The 25143-nt window shown below is 45.8% G+C and overlaps 2 non-coding genes across 2 annotated transcripts; both read left to right on the forward strand.

The window, feature by feature from the left end:
• The first annotated feature begins 1972 nt into the window (after positions 1–1972).
• TRNAM-CAU (transfer RNA methionine (anticodon CAU)) lies at positions 1973–2046 on the forward strand. The gene has a single exon. It is a non-coding gene; the product is annotated as a tRNA-Met (tRNA).
• Positions 2047–2176: 130 nt separating this feature from the next.
• Positions 2177–2250, forward strand: TRNAN-AUU (transfer RNA asparagine (anticodon AUU)). The gene has a single exon. It is a non-coding gene; the product is annotated as a tRNA-Asn (tRNA).
• The last annotated feature ends 22893 nt before the right edge of the window (positions 2251–25143 follow it).

A 25143-nucleotide genomic window follows, 5' to 3' on the forward strand; every position in this document is an offset into this window, starting at 1 on the left:
CCTACTTTTGCTGAAGACAGTGCTCAATGAGAGGAGGTGGGCAAGTATTAGTTAAGGGATATCAGGAAGGAGGTCGAAGAAAGGGGAAAGAGCTTCATCGTCGATTAACAATTGAAAGTAGGGGAAACTATGATTCTATCGAATGTTCGCATCCATTAGGGCTAGTTAAAGATTATGGTAGGGGAACCCGTGTCACTACTGACTTCGTGTATGAGTGACAAAAAGTAAGGGAAGAATAGCCCCTTCAAAGTAGGGGCTTCACAACCCGCTTCTCTTCCTTAATTTAGTGAATGGTGGGTGCGCAAAGTCTTGAGTTTTGGACCTGTTACGGACAAAAGGAGAAGACAACCATTGTACCAATCCACTACTTGAATCTACGAGGACTAGTTTAGTCGGAATATTGTTTTACCACTCACTAACAGGACTTTCCTACTTAGAATTGATAATAAGAAGATTGTGTTCTTTCTCTTGCTCTGTATAATGGAAATAGTGTACTAAGGTAAGTTCCATTAAGTTAGGGATGGTTAGTGAAGTTAAGTAAGAGGGAGTTCTAGTTAAGTATGACCATAGCACTTGCTTCTAATTGGTTAGTGCAGGATACTACTCTCCCCATCCAGTTCTAGAGAAGAGAAAGGTTGTGTTCCTTCTTTTCTTTCAGATAGTGGGATGCGTTGATCTGCTGAATCAAGAAGATCAAGTCCTCCCGGGCAAGGCGAACCTACTGGTTTCTAGTTCAGTGCAGCCTTTTCCTCAGAGCTATTTGACAATGGGCCCAATGAAGACTTCTTCCCCCCGAGGATAAGTCGATACTAGTTTCTGGTCTGCTTTGGAGAGTAGAAGTCGATATTTTTTTCTGGTCTGCTACTGAACTTCGCATCGCGCTAGGTGAGACGAAAAGTGCCAGCAAAGGACTCTATTACGGATTACGGGAAACTAGCAAACAGAACAGGTTTGATAACTTACTTGGGTGCCGGGGCCTCAGATCCAGAGGTTCCAGGAAGGAGGAAGGCTCGTTTCATTATCTAATATTGTGTAGAACTCACTTGCCCTACCTTTTGCTAGGAATCCTATCGTTATGCTTTGGTCGGGTTATCCCATAAATCAAGGGCCCTACTATTCTATTATTTATTGTTCAGATATGAAAGGACAGATAGAAAGCTTAAACCCAGCTTGTGGAGAAAGATGAATCTTGGCGAGAGTAAGGAATCGCACCCTTAGCGTGAGGATAATAGCCGGTTTCCTTTCCTTAACTAGACTACCTTACGGTAGCTCGACTGGGCACGTCAACATATGTATTCTGTCTTCCCAATCAAATATTAGTCATTGCAGCTATTTCATCTGGTCTACTAGAGTAGAGAGATCTCTCACTTCACTGCACATCGCACTAACTAATAGCTAGCCGCCTCACGGATCACATTATTATGTGCAGCTAAAGCAGGGTGTGTGCATTGTTCAACTAGAGCCGAGGAGGACAAAAGAATAAGTAACAATAGGTTCGTTACCCGATTTCAATAGTATCCTTGATTTGAAATCAATCCAATATCCTTTCGAGAATCTAGAGTGATATCAACAACCTCCTAGTTGAAGTACAAACGAGGAAGCAGCCTATTAGTTTCAGTCCAGTCCAGGAAAGGAGCGGAGCCTATTGATATAGCTTAGTAGAGCTTCTCCATGATAGCAGTTTGTTTTAACAAGTAGTAGGAATGCGTGCTGATGTGCCAAATCTCCTCGTGTTCCTTTTGGATAGTCCGAAATCTAGGGGTAAAGGAAAGATCAAGGTTTTCTCCTTGATCAATCGACTTGCCTACTTCCTTTCATCTGGCCAACGGTTCCTGTATCATTAGCTAGATCTGTTATGTCAACCTCAGAGACAGATGCTTATGTAAGAAGAAGGTATCCCGAGGGGAACATGTCAAGTATCCACCTGGCATCGAACTATATTTTATGTATGTTAATGAAAGGTTTAGACTAAAGCGGGGTAGAGGAATTGGTGAACTCATCAGGCTCATGACCTGAAGACTGCAGGTTCGAATCCTGTCCCCGCCTTATCACACGTCAGATAGATACCCAGGATCCGAGTCCTGATCACCTATTTTTTAATCCCTGTTGTTATGGAAAGTGTTGCTGTGTCAAATCAAGATTATGTGGGTGTTCAACTTATTAAGCAATTCGTTCGTCCTCAATAGCTCAGTTCGATAGAGCGATCGACTATTAACTGATTGGTCGTAGGTTCGAATCCTACTTGGGGAGATTTGATTCATTCTTTAATGTAAGAATAAAGAATGAAATTAAAGGGCTTGCTTTGACCCTTAGGAGTAGAGTAGGTAACCCGTTTTCTATCCTTATTTCCATTTCTATTGCATTTTCTATCTCATCGTATCACATTGTGTTCTATGATTCCACTTCGACAAAAGGAAAGAGCATACCTAAGTTCAATAGCTTTACGTCCGCTATCCCGATCATGATTTTCCTACTCTCAGGGGGAAAGTAAAGGCCCTTTCTTACTCGAAAGCCATTCCAATCAAGGCAAGAGCCAGAAGTAGACTGACTTGTAGATTGGGTAGCAATAGGCTATGACCTAGCTCACTTTACCAAGAACATAGGGCGTAAGATCAAGAGGTTGTTCCACCGAAAGATGGGGATCCTATCTCTCCACAAGGGTTCCATTTCTATCGAACTAGCCTTGGCGAGTTGCTTTAATTCCACTGGGGGGGGGGTTGTAGCTAGACCAATTCTCTACATTGTTATTATTGTCCTCCCGACCGATCGATCACATCCTAAACTCTGTATGTCAAGCTAAGAGTAACCATAGTCTCAGCAAATAGATAGTCTCCTTCCTTTGTTACCGGTCTTCTTATAATGCCGGGACACGCCCAGAAGTTTCCCTAAGTGACATGGCTAATAGGAATATTACAAATTTACTCAGCGTCCATTATTTATTCCCGTCCATATCTGTTACGTTTGTTTCCTAGAGCAGCACTTAGGAGCAGTTGGAAAATAAACCACTTTCAACACCCGGGCGCTAAGAGACATAGGATCTTGTAGAATCCACCAGAAAAACTCAAAAGAGAAAGAGAGGTATGCACTATGAAGGAAGCCCTCTAACCCACTCTTCCTTCCCCCTACCTACCCATAAGGTAAGTAGGGGCCTCGACATCTCTATTTCCTGAGAAACCTACTAGAACTACTTCGAGATCCCTACCAATTCGAGAAACAATACAAATCTGCCAAAAAAACTAATTAATTACTAGCCTCCCTTTTTGGGTGCCTTCCACTGCTTGTGCGAGTGAGCAATTATTTTTCGGATATCCTCGGTTCCAAGATCTCGAGTAGAGCAAACTCCCGGGGGAACGTGTGCACCATGAATAGGATCTCCCCAGGTTCCAGGAATGAAAGAAGTGAGTCTATCTTGCACTCTAAACCAGGGAAATCTTTATAATCCGATCACAAAATCCACGCTTAAAATGTTTCTTCATAATTGTCAGGTGGCCCCCCCGCTCCGGAGGAGAAGCTTCTTCTATGGCTATGGCCAAAAGGAGAAATAGTCCTGTTCATTATATGGCCATGGCCAAAAGGAGAAAAGGATCTGGTGTGATGTGTCTCATCCGTGTAATATTTTGGAATTCATCTTCCAACTCGTCCCGGAATGGGCGTTATGGCAAAGAACAAGAAGAAAAAGACAGAAGGAATTTGTCCAATAGTAACAAATGGTGCCTCCATAGGTTGACATCCGATCCAACCTAGTAGTAAACAATCCGCCAAAAGCAACCAAAATATTCCTTGGTGAATCGGTCGAAAACTTGAACTACGCACATACATTTCTTTTAAAAAAGGTAAAGCCAAGAGAGATATAAAAACTGGTGCTATTGCGGCTACACCTCCCGCTTTGTCAGGTATACTGCGAAGAATGGAATGGATCGGTAGGAAATACCATTCCGGCACAATATGAGGCGGGGTGGGCATCGGATTAGCAGGTATATAATTGTCGGGATGCCCCAAAACATTAGGAGCAAAAAAAATCCAAATGGAAAAAAAGATAGCAGAAGCTACCCGACCTACAAGATCATTTACATAAAAATAAGGGTAAGAAGCAATTTTATCCATCTCAGAATGTACACCCAATGGATTATTTGATCCATATTGATGCAATGCGGCCAGATGAAGAAGACTGGCGCCTACTAAAATAAGGGGGTGTAAATGATGGAGACCAATAAAACGATTTAAGGTGGCATTGTCCACGGAGAAACCACCCCAAAGCCAAGTCACTATGGTATCTCCTACTACTGGTATGGCGCTAGCTAAGCTTGTAATTACTGTTTCTCCCCAAAAGCTCATCTGGCCCCAAGGTGGTACGTATCCTATAAAAGCTGTCACAATCATTAATAGGAATATGAAAACTCCGAGACACCGAAAAAATTCCCTAGGACTGCTATAACTCGCATGATATAGACCACGAAAAATATGAAGGTGAACCACAATGAGAAACATACTTGCCCCATTAGCATGCATATAACGGAGCAACCAGCCCCCTTCAACATATCTCATAATGTATTCTATGTTGTTGAAAGCTAGATCCACATGAGGTGTGTCATGCACAGCTAAAAAAACGCCGGTCACTATCTGAATGACTAAACAAATACCTGCTAACGAACCGAACCCCCACCAATAACTAAGATTGCTCGGGGTTGGATAATCTATCAAATGATGGTTAAGTGTGGAGTATATATGTTGTTTAAGAAGAGAGAATCGTTGGTTCCTTATAGTCATTTCTCTTTTCTATCATTACAACTCCTCTTCCCCCTCATTTACCCCCTTGCCTTGATGGAAATTGTCTTCGCTGCGCCCTGAATAATCAAAAAGCTGCATGAGAAGATTCATCCCATTTTGGCGAGAGGGAGGCAGCGAATCACCTGGGCTATGGATTTGTCGGTTAGTTGGTTCTCGAAATAAGGTCATTCGGAAAAAAAACTGTCGCTTTCTCTGCCGGTTTCTTAAGGCTTCAAACGAACGACTAGTCATTAAGAAACCCATGAAATCGAAGTCTATTCTTGACCTTTCATGAAGAAGTTTTGCCTGCGCGCAAACTACCTAGCCGTTTTCAAAAGAACATCGATTTCCATCTCAACAAAGAAAGAACTCAAAAAAAATGAAAACAATATTGTTGTCCTATTACTCTTTTTTCCTTGTGGAGCTTTGGAAAGGAGAGAATTTGAATAAAGTAACTCTCAGAAACTCTTATTAGACAAGAGAGAGTCAATATGATATTGGCGTGGGTTCTACCAACTAAACGAAGAAGTTTTTGATTGGATAAACAGTGTACAATGATAGACGCTTCTTCGACACACATGGAGACATACCTCCCGTAGCTGACCCCTGAATTCAAGGATACTGCCTGCTTTGTTACTAACTGACAGAAACCCCTTAATACAACGTTCGTTTTTCATAAATGTCATAAGGTAGGTAGACCCAGTCTTGCGCTCATTCGGTTAAGTGGCACATTGTGCTAAGTGCTCAAACCGTTGGATGATCTCAGCTGTATCGCCTCATACAAATTAGTTAAGCGAGAAAACAAACAACTACATAGGAGCTCTATGGTGGACCACCAGCAGGAAGATCGAATGGCTTAGCGCATCCTGTGCCTACTAGACCTGACTTCGTAGGATACTCTGATAGACTAGTCGAATGGCAATGGCCTAGTGGTTGTATCTGCTTGCCGATTCCTATTAAGAATACGAGAGTGACAAATGAGATGGGGATCTTGGCTATCATCAAACCATCCTCCCGCCGCTTATATCTTTCCTTTCTATATGATATGTCTACTTGCACCTCAAGGGCCGGTCATTTACGCTCTCCACTGCATGAACAACATTCCCAACTAGATCTGTACGGCTTCCATTATCTCCTTTTCGATTCCCGACTCTAGCTCACAGGTATCCATAAGAGCGACCAGCCTTGAATTCTTAAACCTATCAATCCTCTCCTAAATTTCTTTCATTTTGTCGTTGGGCAAGGAGAAATCCATTCAACACTTTCCGATGGGGACCAAAAGCCACTGGGCTACCAAGAAGTTGGATTCAGTTCAGTCCCGTTTTCAAGATCCGGTTCAGTGTTTGGGATGGCTTGGTCCAAGCCCACATCCATAGTAGATAGACTTGAGCAGGCAATTATGCCACCTACTGATATGATTGATTATGACAATTATGTGTAACGCCCTCGATGCGGCTATAGCTCCCACGTGTCGAGGCAAGACTTAGAGACATAACCGCATTGAAAGCAATGTCGCAAGTTAGGCAATCTTCACAACATCCCATGTAACATAAATAATAAAGGGGAGATAACATAGTTGGCTTACACTCACCACGTCAATCAAGTACATAAATAGCATTACAACATTCAAACACTCATGGCCTGACTACGACGCCAAAATAAAAGATAACCCAACATGCGACACGGTCCCGATCACCCCCAACTGGGCACCACTACTGATCATCAGGGAAAGACACATAGTATCGTTGAGAGTCCTCGTCGAACTCCCACTTGAGCTCAAGCGCGTCACCTGGAGCGGAATCATCAGGCCCTACATCTCATTTAATAGTAATCTGTGAGCCACAGGGACTCAGCAATCTCGCACCCTCGCGATCAAGACTATTTAAGCTTAATAGGAAAGACAAGGTAAATATGTGGAGCTGCAGCAAGCAACTAGCATATATGGTGGCTATCCTGTTCGCAAAAGAAAGCGAGAAGAGGAGGCAAAGCGCGAACGAGAAACTAGAGAACAACCTGCGCAAGCATTAATCCAACATCGTGTTCACCTCCCGGACTCCGCCGAGAAGAGACCATCACGGTAACTCACACGGTTGATTCATTTTAATTAAGTTAAGGTTCAAGTTATCTACAACCGGACATTAACAAATTCCCATCTGCCCATAACCACGGGCACGGCTTTCGAAAGTTCAAATCCCTGCAGGGGAGTCCCAACTTAGCCCATGACAAGCTCTCACGGTCAACGAAGGAATAGACCTCCTCCCGAGATGTTCCGATCAGACTCGGTATCTCGGTTCTTCAAGACACTTCGACAGGTTAAAACAAATCCAGCAACACCGCCCGAATGTGCCGACAAATCCCGATAGGAGCTGAACATATCTCGTTCTCAGGGCACAATCGGATAAGCAATCCATACAACTAAAACCAGCCCTCGAGTTTCCACGAGGTGGCGCTGCAAGGGGCTCTAGGTTGGACCAACACTCAGAGGAGCACTGGCCCGGGGGGGGGGGGGTTAAATAAGATGACCCTCGGGCTCCGGAAACCCAAGGGAAAAAGAGGCTAGGTGGAAAATGGTAAAACCAAGGTTGGGCATTGCTAGAAAAGCTTTAATCAAGGCGAACTATCAAGGGGTTCCCATTATAACCCAACCGCATAAGGAACGCAAAAATCCGGGAACATAACACCGATATGACGGAAACTAGGGCGACAAGAGTGGAACAAAACACTAGGCGAGAGGCCGAGCCTTCCACCCTTTACCAAGTATATAGATGCATTAAGATAACATGGCCATATAGTGATATCCCAACAAGTAAATAATGTTCCAACAAGGAACGGTCTCCAATCTTCACCTGCATCTAGCAACGCTATAAGAGGGGCTGAGCAAAGCGGTAACATAGCCAATCAACGGTTTGCTAGGACATGGTGGGTTAGAGGTTTGACATGGCAATTTGGGAGGCATGATAAGCAAGTGGTAGGCATCGTAGCATAGGCATAGCAAAAGAGCGAGCATCTAGCAAAGCAAAGATAGTAGTGATTTCGAGGGTATGATCATCTTGCCTGCAAAGTTGTCAGAGTTGACTGGATCCTCGAAAGCAAAATCAATGGGCTCCTCATTAGCGAACTCGTCTCCCGGCTCTACCCAAACAAGACAAACAAGCAAACGGAACACAATCAACCACGTGCAAAGCTCAAACAATACGATGCAAGGATGGTATGCTATGCGGGATGCGATGCGGGATGCATATGCAAGATTTGACAAGGGATGCATGAACCTGGCCTCAACATGGAAATCCAAGTGTGCCACTGGAAAGATGAGATGAAATCGCTTGAAAACTATATAAAGAACGCCAGAATCGGAGTTACGGTTTGGAAATGGCAAGCGATTCAAATATGGCACCGGTCTGCGATTTACAGCAAGTAGCCATCTAAATGCAACAAGATGAACATGCTACAGCACCCAAACATGGCATCAAAATACATGGCAGGAATCTATTCATTAAGTTTAACAAAAGTCTAGCACTGAGCTACGGCCAATTCATCCATTAACAGGTTCAAACAAGCATGGCAAAAATGCATTTGACAAACATATTTCAGACTTAGTGAAATTAACACTTGTCTGGAATTTCAGATCAGATAGCACACTTCGGAGCAACAAAACTACATGCTACAGGACCTGAACATGGCAAAGTAAAGCATGGAATGGAGCTACTCAAAGAGCTTAACAAAAGTCCCTTAGTGACCTTGAGCCAAAAGGGATCAGAAAATAGAATTGAAAGCATGTGAACATGGCAAAAACATAATCAGTTGTCAGACTTGGTGAAAACTGGAGCATGCTGAAAACAGATATCAAGTAGGCATGTTTACGAGCTCGATGCACTCACTACAGAGCAAGTCATGACAAGCTAAGCATATACCCAACAAGAATACACAAAGTGCAAGCTAGACATGGCAAGAACAATAGCATGGCATTCACGGCTCAACTACAACATCATCGGCAAAATCGCTAACAAGTAGACAATCTGCCCAGATTCACGAAATGACAAAAGTAGAGCTCGATTGACTCAAGCTAGGGTGCTCCATAATAGCAAACAAAGACATGGATGGATAGAGCACTACAAGATTAACAAAACATCATTATTGATCATCCTCAAAAGAGGCACGGATCACTAGGAAACAACATGAACATATGGCCATATGAGATAAACAGCTCAAGGACTCAGTGGAAATGCTAAGTCCCTGAAATCAGCATTAACAAATGCCTCACTTTGCAAGCTTGTGCTAGTCACCACACACATCACAAAAATACATGGGTTGCACCTCTGGAAAGATGGCAAAACCCTTAACAAAAGACATGTAGAGCTCATGGGCATATCATGCACCCAATAATCATGGCAAAAATGACAAATATCTAATTGGAGCAGCAGATCTGACAATTATCTCAAATAGCACTCTTCTAACAGCATTTCGGGCATCAAGATGAACTCAAATGAAAATGATGCAATGAGATGAAATGATGTACTCTCTGAAGCGAACATTTTGATATGCTATATGCCCAAAATGGAGCTAGGGATGCGGAGTTATAGCACGATGAACAGGAGCAAATTATTAGGGTTTTGGGCAAAGAAAGTCAACCGTCTCAACTTCCAGATCTGGATCCGGTTCGGCGCGCGGATCGAGGATGGCCGGAGTTCACGCTGGAGCTCGACGGGGAGGCCGCCGGGGAAGAAGGCCGGCGAGGGGCGCCGCGGTGGTGACTAGGCGACGGCGGGCGGCGCGGGTGTAGGATCGTAAGTATGTCTAGAGGGGGTGATTAGACTACTTGACCAAATAAAACTTAACCTTTTCCCAATTTTAGTTCTCGGCAGATTTTAGCTATTTTAGGACAAGTCAAGCAATCATCACACAATTCAAGCAAGCATGCAAAGAGTATATTGGCAGCGGAAAGTAAAGCATGCAACTTGCAAGAATGTAAAGGGAAGGGTTTGGAGAATTCAAACACAATTGGAGACACAGATGTTTTTCCCGTGGTTCGGATAGGTGGTGCTATCCTACATCCACGTTGATGGAGACTTCAACCCACAAAGGGTAACGGTTGCGAGAGTCCACGGAGGGCTCCACCCACAAAGGGTAACAGTTGCGCGAGTCCACAAGGGCTCCACCCACGAAGGGTCCACGAAGAAGCAACCACCCACGAAGGGTCCACGAAGAAGCAACCTTGTCTATCCCACCATGGTCATCGCCCACACAGGAATTGCCTCACTAGCGGTAGATATTCACGAAGTAGGCGATCTCCTTGCCCTTACAAACTCCTTGGTTCAACTCCACAATCTTGTCGGAGGCTCCCAAGTGACACCTAGCCAATCTAGGAGACACCACTCTCCAAGAAGTAACAAATGGTGTGTAGGTAATGAACTCCTTGCTCTTGTGCTTCAAATGATAGTCTCCCCAACACTCAACTCTCTCTCATAGGATTTGGATTTTGTGGAAAGAAGATTTGAGTGGAAAGCAACTTGGAGAGGCTAGAGATCAAGATTCATATGGTAGGAATGGAATATCTTGGTCTCAACACATGAGTAGGTGGTTCTCTCTCAGAACATATGAGTTGGAATGGTGTATGCATTCTGATGGCTCTCTCTTCGAATGAAGAGGAGGTGGAGGGGTATATATAGTCTCCACACAAAATCCAACCGTTACACACAGTTTTCCAATCTCGGTGGGACCGAATCAACAAACTCGGTCGAACCGAAAATGTAAACCTAGTGACCGTTAGAGATTTTCGGTAGGACTGACATGCAACTCGGTAGGACCGATATGGTTAGGGTTTGGGCATAACGTAATCTCGGTGAGACCGATTACACAAACTCGGTGAGATCGAATTTGGTAATTAGCTAACCAGAGAGTTGGTCAGGCAAACTCGATGGGACCGATTTGCTCTTTCGGTGAGACCGAAAAGTTACAAAGGGGAAACACTGAATTTACATTGCAATCTCAGTGGGACCGAAAAGTTACGAAAGGGAAACAGAGAGTTTGCAATCCCATCTCGGTGAGACCGAGATCCCTATCGGTAGAACCGAATTGCTAGGGTTTGGCAGTGGCTTATGACAAGTGAAACTCGGTGGCGCCGGATAGGAAGAATTGGTAGGACCGAGTTTGGCTTAGGGTTTAGGTCATATGTGGATATGGGAAAGTAGTTGAGGGTTTTGGAGCATATCACTAAGCACATGAAGCAAGAGGCTCATTAAGCAACACCTCATCCCTCCTTGATAGTATTGGCTTTTCCTAAAGACTCAATGTGATCTTGGATCACTAAAATATAAAATGAAGAGTCTTGAGCTTTTGAGCTTGAGCCAATCCTTTGTCCTTAGCATTTTGAGGGTTCCACTTTCACATCCATGCCATGCCAATCATTGAGCTTTCCTGAAATAATCATCTTGGAATAGCATTAGCTCAATGAGCTATATGTTGTTATGAATTACCAAAACCACCTAGGGATAGTTGCACTTTCAGCGGGGCCGGAGCCGCGGCGGTGGTGGCCGTAGATGGACGCACGGCCGGCGAGGAGCGCGGGCGGCGGCTTGCGGCGCCGGCCGGCGAGGTCGCCGGAGCTGACGGCGCGGCGGCCGGAGTCGGCCGGCCTCGAACAAGGCGGCGGCGGGATGCACGGGCGCGGGGCGCGGGGCGCTCGGGCCGTGGGGGCCTGCCCCGGGCCGGGCGGGCTTTGGCGGGAGGAGGTGGCGGCGCGCCACGTGGCAGGCGCTGGTTGGCGCGGGCGGCGGCGGCGGCTCCGTCCGGCGCGGCGGAGACGAATTTTAGGGTTTCGGGGGAGAAGGAGATCCGGAATTTCGAGGAGGGGGTCTATATATAGAGGTAGAGGGAGCTAGGAGTGTCCAAATGAGGTGCGGTTTTCGGCCACGCGATCGTGATCGAACGCTCTAGATGATGGAGAGGGTTTTGGTGGGTTTTGGGCCAACTTGGAGGGGTGTTGGGATGCAACACATACGAGGCCTTTTCGGTCCCTCGGTTAACCGTTGGAGCATCAAACGAAGTCCAAATGGTACGAAACTTGACAGGCGTTCTACCGGTAGTAAACCAAGGCCGCTTGGCAAGTCTCGGTCCAATCCGGAAATGTTTAATCCCCACACACGAAAGAAAGGTAGAAATGACCACCGGAGAAGAACGAAGCGCCAGAATGCAAAACGGACAACGGGGAAATGCTCGAATGCCTGAGACGAACACGTATGCAAATGCAATGCACATGATGACATGATATGAGATGCATGACAACGATAACAACACACGGAGGAAAAAACCCGAACCCGAGAAAATAAAATAACTTAATGCCAGAAACGGCAAGAGTTGGATTACATATTGGGTAAATCACATCCGGGGTGTTACAACACTCCACCACTATGAAAGGATCTCGTCCAGAGATCTAGGACTGAAAGAACGCCGGGTACTCAGAACGGAGGTGATCCTCGCGTTCCCAGGTAGCTTCACGGTCGAAATGGTGTGACCACTTGACTTTGAGGAATTTGATTGACTTGTTGTGAGTCTTGCGTTCAGTCTCTTCAAGAATAGCAACTGGGTGCTCACGGTAAGAGAGATCTTCTTGGAGCTCAATGTCCTCGAAGTTGACGGTGCGGTCAGGAGTCTTGAAGCACTTTCGGAGCTGAGAGACATGGAACACATCATGAACATTTGCAAAGTTTGAAGGAAGCTCGAGTTGATAGGCGAGATCACCTCTCTTGCTGACAATCTTGAAAGGTCCCACGTATCTAGGGGCAAGCTTCCCTTTGATACCGAAGCGACGAGTACCTTTCATTGGAGAGACGCGAAGGTAAACATGATCTCCGATCTCGAAAGCCAAATCACGGTGCTTACTGTCATAGTAGCTCTTCTGGCGGGATTGGGCTGCTTTGAGGTTATCTTGAATGACTTTGCACATCTCCTCTGCCTCTGTGATCAAGTCATTACCGAGAAGCTGACGTTCACCGGTTTCGGACCAGTTGAGAGGGGTACGGCACTTCCTGCCATACAAAATTTCAAATGGGGCCTTGCCCGAACTTGCTTGAAAACTGTTGTTGTAGGAGAGTTCAGCATAAGGAAGACAATCCTCCCACTTCATGCCGAAGGAGATCACACAATCCTTGAGCATATCTTCAAGAATCTGGTTGACACGCTCGACTTGACCGCTAGTTTGAGGATGGAAAGCTGTGCTGAAGCGGATGTTGGTGCCCATGGCCTTCTGAAACGAATCCCAAAACTTGGAGGTAAAGATGCTGCCACGGTCTGAAGAGATGACTTGTGGAATACCATGCAGAGAGACAATTCGAGAGGTATAGAGTTCCGCCAATTGAGCTGCAGTGATTGACTCTTTGATAGGCAGAAAGTGAGCCACTTTGGTGAGTTTGTCGATGACAACGAATATAGCATCATTGCCATGCTTGGACTTTGGAAACCCAGTCACGAAGTCCATTTCAATGTGGTCAAACTTCCATTCTGGAATGGCAAGAGGTTGGAGTAGACCAGCTGGTCTTTGGTGTTCTGCCTTCACTCTTCTGCAGACATCACATTCGTTCACGAATTGAGCAATCTCGCGCTTCATTCGAGTCCACCAATAAGCCTGTTTGAGGTCCTGATACATCTTCGTGCTCCCAGGGTGGATGGAGAGGAGAGAATTGTGAGCCTCGTTCACGATCACTTTACGAAGGTCACCTTTGGGCACAACAATACGATCCTCGAAGAAGAGAGTATCCTTCTCATCAAGGCGGTAGCAATTGTACTTGGGTTGACTCTTGGCAATCCCAATCTTCACCTTTTTCACCATAGCATCAAGAAGCTGGGCTTGGCGAATCTGGTCTTCCAAGGTAGGAGAGACTTGAAGGTTGGCGAGGAAACCTTGAGGAACAACTTGCAGATTAAGTTTGCGGAAAGCTTCACAAAGCTCGGGTTGATAAGGCTTGATAATCAGACTGTTGCAATAAGCCTTCCTGCTCAAAGCGTCAGCAATCACATTGGCCTTGCCTGGAGTATACTTGATACTCGGATTATACTCTTGAATCATTTCGACCCATCGAGTCTGCCTAAGGTTGAGATTAGGCTGAGTGAAGATGTACTTGAGACTCTTGTGGTCAGTGAAGATGTCCACTTTTCTTCCTAATAAGAGATGTCTCCAAGTCAAGAGAGCATGCACAACTGCTGCCAACTCGAGGTCATGAGTGGGGTAGTTCTTCTCGTTGGGCTTCAACTGGCGAGAGGTATAAGCAAAAACTTTCTTCTCTTGCATCAACACTACGCCAAGACCTTGGAGAGAGGCATCACAAAAGACCTCGTACGGCTTGGATTCATCAGGCGGAGTCAGAACTGGAGCAGTGATCAATTTCTCTTTCAAAGTGTTGTAAGCAATGTCACACTCCGGAGACCAAACGTACTTGACGTGCTTCTGGAGAAGATTTGAGAGAGGCTTCGTGATCTTAGAAATGTTTTCAACGAATCTTCGGCAGTAGCTTGTGAGACCGAGGAAGCTACGGAGTTGCTTCACGTTCTAAGGAGGCTCCCAATTCACAATTGCAGACACCTTCTCAGGATTCACCGCAATGCCCTTGGCAGAGATGATATGACCAATTTAAAGAACCACATCGAGCCAAAATTCGCACTTGGAGAACTTGGCGTAGAACTTGTGTTCTCTCAACTTATCGAGTACCAAACACAAGTGCTTGGCATGATCTTCCTTGTTCTTCGAGAAAACCAGAATGTCGTCGAGATAGACCAAAACGAAGTCATTGGTGTAGGCGTTGAAGACGAAGTTCATCATGCGAGAGAACGTCGGAGGAGCATTGACGAGGCCAAAAGACATGACAGTGTATTCATATGACCCATAGCTTATACTGAAAGCCGTCTTGGGAATATCTTGCTCACCGATTCGAATCTGATGATAACCCATACGGAGATCAAGCTTGGAGAATACTTGGGCACCTTTGAGTTGTTCGAACAGCTCGTTGATGTTGGGAAGTGGGTATTTGTTCTTGATGGTCTTCTTGTTCAATGGACGGTAATCAACACAAAGTCGGTCCGTTCCATCCTTCTTCTTCACAAAAAGAACACCACAACCCCATGGAGAAGAACTAGGCCGGATGAGACCCATTCTCTCTTGAATATCGAGTTGCTTCTTCAGCTCCTTCAACTCTTCCGGTCCGAGCTTGTAAGGACGCTTGCACACTGGTTCCGTGCCAGGCTCAAGATCGATGACGAATTCAACTGGCCGGTGCGGAGGCATTCCTGGAAGCTCTTCTGGAAAGACGTCTTGATATTCGCAAACGACTGGAATTGCGAGATAGCATCCAGTTCACCCTTCTCATTGAGAGAAAATAGACGGATGGTATCATCACGAGCAGCAAAGACAATTACATCCTCAGACGAATGAGTCAATTGAATCTGCCTGGCTGCACAATCAAGCTGAGCCTTGTGCTTAGAAAGCCAATCCATTCCGAGAATAAGATCAATATCCGAGTCACCAAGAACATTTGGAGAAGACAAGAACTTCACCCAAAGTGATTGTAATATCCGGAACACATACTCGAGATGTCATTTGACGGGCCGGAGAGACAATAGCCAACGGTTTCGACAACACTTGAGTAACAAAATCATGCTTAGATGCAAAAAGGTCTCGACATGAAACAATGCGATGCACCACTGTCAAAAAGAACTCTTGTAGGAATATCGTTAACATGAAGGTTACCCATGATGACATATGACGAATCCTATGCCTGAGCTACGTTCATCAAGTTGACCTTGGCGTGCTTGGGGTTATGCTTGACCATAGCTGTACTTGCCGATCTCACAGGAGGAGGAGGAGGAAGACGCCTCTGGTTGAAACACTTGTTGGCATAGTGACCCTTCTGTTGGCACTTGTTGCACGTGACCTCTGAAAGCGGACGGTGATACGGAGCACTTGATCTTGGAGCTTGAGACGAAGTCTTGTTCTGAAAGACAGGGTTGGGTGGGTGGGGAGATCCACTGCCACCTTTGCTCTTCTGATACGGCTGACGAAACGGAGGAGGAGGAAGCCAATACTTCTGCTGCTTGGCCACTTGAGTGGAGGAACAAGGAGTAGCATCTCTGACTCGCTTCTTGGACGCATCACACCTCAGTTGAGCAGCCTCTTGCTTCAATGCCATGTTGTAGAACTCATCATACCTCAAGGGCTCAAAGAGAACAAGAGCTAGCTGAATTTCTTCTCTGAGACCACCCCTGAACTGGTATATCATGCTCTTCTCATCAGGGACGTCCTGCTTAGCAAAGTGGGCGAGCTTCTGAAACAACTTGTTGTAGTCATAGACAGACAAAGAGCCTTGCTTCAGGTTGCGGAATTCCTCACGCTTGCTTTCGACCACGCTCTGAGGAATACGATGAGCTCTGAAATCTTGACGGAATTCATCCCAGGTAATAACACGTCCACCTCTGGAATCCTTGTACTGCTGGAACCATTCTGCAGCTTGATCTTTGAGTTGGAAGGAAGCAAACTTGACGAAGTCCTCAGGCCTGACGTTACTGCACTCGAAATGCTTGCACAGATCCGCGAGCCAATCGTCAGCATCAGTTGCCTCAACACAATTGCTGAAAGTCTTTGGCTCATTAGCAAGGAACTGGTTGAGTGTAGCAAAGTGATTCTGATTGTTGCCTTGGTTACCTTGGTTCGCTTGATTGCGCTCTTGAAGAATTTGCATGATCAACTGTGTGTTTGCATTGGTTGCGGCCATCACAGCTTGCCATGCCTCCGGAGGAGGGGGAGGTGGTGGCGGATCTTGATTCTGATTCTGATTGGTGCTGTTAGCGGGAGCCATCCTGAAGAGGTTGACCACCGTTAGCACATTGACAGATAAATGAAGCTGAATCCAACGGAATGAAAATTGCAACATAAAGTCTTCACATCCGAACAAAATGAACGAATGCATTCCTCTTGAAATGGTCACATATCCATAAATTGAGAAGCCACTTAGAATTTAGGTAGAGAAATAAATCAACAAGCTATGGATCAAGAACGAATAATCGGTAAGAAATCCCAATCTCAAACCAAATATCCATGGAAGAAGAACTAGAGCTACAAGAATTCCCACCTATGAAACTCCCGAACCTTTCCGGTTATGCAATCAGGTGTTGGGGATACAGGGGAAGCATAATATCTCACCCAAAATCTAGCAAATCCTACATCCAGCTGTATCCATCCTTCAACACATAACCGAGAAAACTTCGGAAACCATCTACCTCAACCTTCGAAAAGCATCCGTTATACAAGTTAGGGCGATACTCCCGAACTCCCGCCCCAGTACTGGGTGGCGTCGAGGTTATCTCACCAACGAACTGCATAAAAGAGATTTCGATGTCGGCATACTAAACTCAGGTATTCCAGAACTGCAACGATAAAATTATGACGACAACACCTCAGAGCTCAACTCCCCGGGACACTTCCACAAAACCCCTGACAGGAGGCACCAAGACAATGTTCTCGTCACAAAACCATCAGAACGATTCCAAGATACCCGCGTGATCCTAAATTTTTTTTAGTGAAATTTGAGAAGAGAAGAGTCAAAACTCTACGTCAGGATGCCTTACCAGAGCGAGGAGGAGACTGGGAAGTAAAAAGAATTCCTAAACTCTCTGATATATAATTCCTAAATGACTCAAAACATTTTTCTAGACACAAGTCGGTTGCTAAAACGATCAAGCAATGTGGCTCCTAAGGTCGGGGAAGGCTCTGATTACCAACTTGTAACGCCCTCGATGCGGCTATAGCTCCCACGTGTCGAGGCACGACTTAGAGACATAACCGCATTGAAAGCAATGTCGCAAGTTAGGCAATCTTCACAACATCCCATGTAACATAAATAATAAAGGGGAGATAGCATAGTTGGCTTACACACGCCACGTCAATCAAGTACATAAATAGCATTACAACATTCAAACACTCATGGCCGACTACGGCGCCAAAATAAAAGATAACCCAACATGCGACACGGTCCCGATCACCCCCAACTGGGCACCACTACTGATCATCAAGGAAAGACACGTAGCATCATTGAGAGTCCTCGTCGAACTCCCACTTGAGCTCAAGCGCGTCACCTGGAGCGGAATCATCAGGCCCTTCATCTGGTGTAATAGTAATCTGTGAGCCACAGGGACTCAGCAATCTCGCACCCTCACAATCAAGACTATTTAAGCTTAATAGGAAAGACAAGGTAAATATGTGGAGCTGCAGCAAGCGACTAGCATATATGGTGGCTATCCTGTTCGCAAAAGAGAGCGAGAAGAGGAGGCAAAGTGCGAACGAGAAACTAGAGAACAACCTGCGCAAGCATTACTCCAACACCGTGTTCACCTCTCGGACTCCGCCGAGAAGAGACCATCACGGTAACTCACACGGTTGATTCATTTTAATTAAGTTAAGGTTCAAGTTATCTACAACCGGACATTAAAAAATTCCCATCTGCCCATAACCGCGGGCACGGCTTTCGAAAGTTCAAATCCCTGCAGGGGAGTCCCAACTTAGCCCATGACAAGCTCTCACGGTCACCGAAGGAATAGACCTCCTCCCGAGACGTTCCGATCAGACTCGGTATCTCGGTTCTTCAAGACACTTCGACAGGTTAAAACAAATCCAGCAACACCGCCCGAATGTGCCGACAAATCCCGATAGGAGCTGCACATATCTCGTTCTCAAGGCACAATCGGATAAGCAATCCGTACAACTAAAACCAGCCCTCAAGTTTCCCCGAGGTGGCCCTGCAAGGGGCTCTAGGTTGGACCAACACTCAGAGGAGCACTGGCCCGGGGGGGGGGGGTTAAATAAGATGACCCTCGGGCTCCGGAAACCCAAGGGAAAAAGAGGCTAGGTGGAAAATGGTAAAACCAAGGTTGGGCATTGCTGGAAAAGCTTTAATCAAGGCGAACTATCAAGGGGTTCCCATTATAACCCAACCGCGTAAGGAACGCAAAAATCCGGGAACATAACACCGATATGACGGAAACTAGGGCGGCAAGAGTGGAACAGAACACTAGGCGAGAGGACGAGCCTTCCACCCTTCACCAAGTATATAGATGCATTAAGATAACATGGCGATATAGTGATATCCCAACAAGTAAATAATGTTCCAACAAGGAACGGTCTCCAATCTTCACCTGCATCTAGCAACGCTATAAGAGGGGCTGAGCAAAGCGGTAACATAGCCAATCAACGGTTTGCTAGGACATGGTGGGTTAGAGGTTTGACATGGCAATTTGGGAGGCATGATAAGCAAGTGTTAGGCATCGTAGCATAGGCATAGCAAAAGAGCGAGCATCTAGCAAAGCAAAGATAGTAGTGATTTCGAGGGTATGATCATCTTGCCTGCAAAGTTGTCAGAGTTGACTGGATCCTCGAAAGCAAAATCAATGGGCTCCTCATTAGCGAACTCGTCTCCCGGCTCTACCCAAACAAGACAAACAAGCAAACGGAACACAATCAACCACGTGCAAAGCTCAAACAATACGATGCAAGGATGGTATGCTATGCGGGATGCGATGCGGGATGCATATGCAAGATTTGACAAGGGATGCATGAACCTGGCCTCAACTTGGAAATCCAAGTGTGCCACTGGAAAGATGAGATGAAATCGCTTGAAAACGATATAAAGAACGCCGGAATCGGAGTTACGGTTTGGAAATGGCAAGCGATTCAAATATGGCACCGGTCTGCGATTTACAGCAAATAGCCACCTAAATGCAACAAGATGAACATGCTACAGCACCCAAACATGGCATCACAATACATGGAAGGAATCCATTCATGAAGCTTAACAAAAGTCTAGCACTGAGCTACGGCCAATTCATCCATTAACAGGTTCAAACAAGCATGGCAAAAATGCATTTGACAAACAGATTTCAGACTTAGTGAAATTAACACTTGTCTGGAATTTCAGATCAGATAGCACACTTCGGAGCAACAAAACTACATGCTACAGGACCTGAACATGGCAAATTAAAGCATGGCATGGAGCTACCCAAAGAGCTTAACAAAAGTCCCTTGGTGACCTTGAGCCAAAAGGGATCAGAAAATACAATTGCAAGCATGTGAACATGGCAAAAACATAATCAGTTCTCAGACTTGGTGAAAACTGGAGCATGCTGAAAACAGATATCAACATGTTTATGAGCTCGATGCACTCACTACAGAGCAAGTCATGAAAAGCTAAGTATATACCCAACAAGAATACACAAAATGCAAGCTAGAAATGGCAAGAACAATAGCATGGCATGCACGGATCAACTACAACATCATAGGCAAAATTGCTAACAAGTAGACAATCTGCCCAGATTAACGAATTGACAAACGTAGAGCTCGATTGACTCAAGCTAGGGTGCTCCATAATAGCAAACAAATACATGGATGGATAGAGCACTACAAGATTAACAAAACATCCTTACTGATCATCCTCAAAAGAGGCACGGATCACTAGGAAACAACATGAACATATGGCCATATGAGATAAACAGCTCAAGGACTTAGTGGAAATGCTAAGTCCCTGAAATCAGCATTAACAAATGCCTCACTTTGCAAGCTTGTGCTAGTCACCACACACATCACAAAAATACATGGGTTGCACCTCTGGAAAGATGGAAAAACCCTTAACAAAACACATGTAGAGCTCATGGGCATATCATGCACCCAATAATCATGGCAAAAATGACAAATATCTAATTGGAGCAGCAGATCTGACAATTATCTCAAATAGCACTCTTCTAACAGCATTTCGGGCATCAAGATGAACTCAAATGAAAATGATGCAATGAGATGAAATGATGTACTCTCTGAGACGAATATTTTGATATGCTATATGCCCAAAACGGAGCTATGGATGCGGAGTTATAGCACGATGAACAGGTGAAAATTATTAGGGTTTTGGGCAAAGAAAGTCAACCGTCTCAACTTCCAGATCTGGATCCGGTTCGGCGCGCGGATCGAGGATGGCCGGAGTTCACGCCGGAGCTCGACAGGGAAGCCGCCGGGGAAGAAGGCCGGCAAGGGGCGCCGCGGTGGTGACTAGGCGACGGCAGGCGGCGCGGGGCCGGAGCCGCGGCGGTGGTGGCCGTAGATGGAGGCGCGGCCGGCGAGGAGCGCGGGGTGGCGGCTTGCGGCACCGGCCGGCGAGGTCGCCGGAGCTGACGGCGCGGCAGCCGGAGTCGGCCGGCCTCGAACAAGGCGGCGGCGGGATGCACGGGCGCGGGGCGCTCGGGCCGCGGGGGCCTGCCCCGGGCCGGGCGGGCTTCGGCGGGAGGAGGTGGCGGCGCGCCACGTGGCAGGCGCTGGTTGGCGCGGGCGGCGGCGGCGGCTCCGTCCGGCGCGGCGGAGACGAATTATAGGGTTTCGGGGGAGAAGGAGATCCGGAATTTCGAGGAGGGGGGGTCTATATATAGAGGTAGAGGGAGCTAGGAGTGTCCAAATGAGGTGCGGTTTTCGGCCACGCGATCGTGATCGAACGCTCTAGATGATGGAGAGGGTTTTGGTGGGTTTTGGGCCAACTTGGAGGGGTGTTGGGATGCAACACATACGAGGCCTTTTCGGTCCCTCGGTTAACCGTTGGAGCATCAAACGAAGTCCAAATGGTACGAAACTTGACAGGCGGTCTACCGGTAGTAAACCAAGGCCACTTGGCAAGTCTCAGTCCAATCCGGAAATGTTTAATCCCCACACACGAAAGAAAGGTAGAAATGACCACCGGAGGAGAACGAAGCGCCGGAATGCAAAACAGACAACGGGGAAATGCTCGAACGCCTGAGACGAACACGTATGCAAATGCAATGCACATGATGACATGATATGAGATGCATGACAACGATAACAACACACGGAGGCAAAAACCCGAACCCGAGAAAATAAAATAACTTAAGGCCGGAAACGGCAAGAGTTGGATTACATATTGGGTAAATCACATCCGGGGTGTTACATTATGATATGGACTGGATGGTTGTGCAACCGATTGTACAGACTCACTTACCCCCGAGAACACCTAAGACATGGGGGTTATTTATGCGAGTAAGCCTAGCAAGGACCAAGATCTCGATCTAGCCTAGTTGGGTCTTTAGAGTCACATGACATAGTACCAAGAACGGGAGAACCAGTAACAATTGATACGGATTTCCAACCAACGGATCTTCTTACCTTTGGACCGGAACCTTTAGCTGTTTCCTACTCGGTCTACAGCTTGGTTTGAAATGAGGGAGCCATACCGTGTGGTTGAAGCAGAGTACCGTTTTGTAGTGGATAGGGTACTATCTCTATTCGTAGCAGCATTGCGTATTGCTCTCACTAGGAAAGGGGGACATAACCCCTACTATAGAGCAGGAATGGAAGGGAATGAGCTCGGCTGCTTCTTCCCCACACTTCTTTATTTCTCTGTGCCCCTTCCGCATGCGCTTCGCGCGCCATTGGTGCTTTGCTCTCCTCTTATTTCTAAATTGGAGGGTTCGGATGGACTTCGCCATTCTTTCCCAACGAAAATGGAAAGGGCTGTATCACATCGAGCTGTCTACTTCTTATCCATATGAGGGAGTGAACCGTTATGTTCTTGAAGTCAGTATTGGAAACACAGGTATCCAGAGCTATTCTTTGAGCAGCACCGACCTAATTCCTATGTTTTCCGAAGATCATTCAGGGAAGAGAAGAAGACATGGGAAAGAAGAGCACGATTGTAAGTAGGCATCAATAGATAGATATGATTGGTTGACGAAGATTGGCTTCTTGGGCCCCCGTAGGGCTATGTTGCTATGCTGCTAGAAAGAAAGGAAGAGTTCGATGTCCATCAGTTCGTGGTTTCAGAGATTGCTTACCGACTTTCATTCATATTGATCAGATCAAGGGTACCGAAGTCTTCATTGATCCAAAGAAAGAAGCTGACACAGGCAAGACCTGGATGATCGAGTTATCATATTGACTTGGTCTATCCTCGTACTCTTTGGTACTGACTCATTATTTTTATGCGGCAATCATATCACTGTCTTTATCGACTCCATGCAAAACATGTTCATTGAATTTGATAGGCCTAAAATGGCTAACATTATGACCAAAACTACTAACATGCCAAAACTGGTAATAGGCCCACGGATCTCTCTGGTTATCAATGCTATTTTATTGTGTTATGTAGCCTCGCTAACCACAGGTGTTGATCCACAAGAACAGAAGAAGCAACAAGATTGTGCTTCCCTGCTTTAGGAGTTTCTTCCACCTGTGTGCCTATAGGGAGATAATGACTATCCTAAAACCCTTATTTGCGGTTAATTGTTAATTGGATCTACACTTTTGTTGGATCCACATCTTTGAAAGAAGACTAGTTTGGCACGGGCAGGCTAGAAAGACTTCGAGGATAAAACCGATCATTCAACAGATAAGGTCCTTTTGGGTGACTCTGGATGGAGCAAATCTATAGCATCAGCCAGTCTAGCGCGTTCTAACCACTATCGCTTTTGTCTTGTAGAAGTTTAATAAATGCGACTGTGAATTAGGGCCAGTAGATTAGAACTATAAATTGACCTGGTGTCGACGCGTAGACGCTCACCATTATGGTTCTATTGGTTCTCATCGAAGTATCTAAATGGTTCTATTGGGGTTGTCTTCGAGAAATCCAAATATTATTTGGAATTTACCACCCGTGTGGAGCCTTGAATGCGACTATAAATTGGATCAGTCACACCGGGCGATCACTCTCCTAGAGAGCTCTTATGGCTCTCATGTGATAACTAACTCTCCTTTCTTAGAATCTTCTGAATCGGGATCCGTGGTTGCGTCTGTTGGCAGTAGCACTTCTTCATTGTATTTGTGACTTGGCTTTGTGAAATCTCCCGTTGACATTCTAACACATTGGCATTCTAATCTTTGATTATTTCTTAATAAATTTGACCCGGAAGGCTTTTTAGCTGAACATAAGGAGTGGTGTGCGGACCCACAGGTAGTTACCAATATATCATTAGTTTAGTTAATTGCCACACGCCAAACAGGTGTCACCACACTGCCTACCAAAGGCTTCTTTTAGGCTTCCCCGCCACATCACACGCTTGCTTGCTTTTGCTAATCCGATCCAGAAAAAACGAACATTCTCCCACGTGCTTCGGGCCTTGCAATATCAGTAGATGCTACCCACGTGGTGTCATTATCATCGATTCTCAATTGATCAAAAGAAATGGGATATAACCTGCCCCTCATTGTCCAGGTTTTCTTTGAACAACATCGGTCGGACAAGAACAAAGGTTTTCACCATCGTCTTTGCGCTTTGCCGGAACTATGTAAGGTTTACGCTCGTGACTTCACGAGATAGTGATTGTCAACATCCCACAAAACTCTCACTCTCACTCTGGCAAAAGGAAATGAATGTATCTACTCCTTCAAACAATAGGAAAGCAGACACGCATCCTACCCGCATCAATGCCTCTACCCTCTTGTATCTACATATCATGATATGGATACCCTTGGTCATTAATAAAGGGAAGATGATTTTAGACGAGGTGATCGGACTAACACTGAGTGCATTTGTCCCAGCTAGGCTTATTACGTTCTTAGTGTTCTAAAGTGGGACAGGCGCTAGCTCTAGTAACCATTCTCCATTGAATGGAAAGGGCTAGAAAGACATTTATGAAACTACGAAAGCATCACTCTGGCTTAGAGTCACCAACCATCGAACCTGGATGCAGCTCATGTTCGAGGTAGGTTAGTAGCTCTAGCCAGAAGTCGAAAAGCATTAGTTGGTGATAGCCCTTAGGAACAAGAGGAGGCTAATGTAGTGAAACTGGATGAGCAATGACGAGGCCCTTTCATGCTATCGCCTTGGATTGTTCACCTAGTTCAGAGAACACTCAGGTTGTTTAGAAAGCGTAGCGTTAGGAGACACCAGGGTGTTACCATTCAAGAATGAGATCACACCAGTGGTACCAGAAGCTCCAAAGACTATTGAAAACAAAGGGAGTGGACAGACAAAGAAGAGAAAGGAACAAGAACCCAGTCCTCGAACCCGTATAAAGCCCTAAGTGATCTGCTCTACATCAGAATATGCACGACCGAAACCAAGCAAAATACGGTCATTGGAAATATGACGGGGCCTTCCATTTCTCTCCCGTGCGCTCATCCCTTGTTTGTTCTTTGGGACTAGCACTCTTTCCCTCTCTTTGAAGTAGATTTCTCAGCTCCACGAGTCAAACGAAATAAGGTGAAAGGCCCACTACTTCTTCATTCATGGCTTATTTATTTGATTGATCCCCCTTTCGTATTCATTCGACCTGAGGTGAGGTTGGAACAAGAGTTTTCATAAAAATAATGGTTCTTCTATGCAATTATGAACGGGCAGGCCTCTTGTGGAT

Source organism: Triticum urartu, chromosome 4A (assembly GCF_056163025.1).
Source record: "Triticum urartu cultivar PI428250 chromosome 4A, HENAU_Tu73, whole genome shotgun sequence".
NCBI lineage: Eukaryota > Viridiplantae > Streptophyta > Magnoliopsida > Poales > Poaceae > Triticum > Triticum urartu.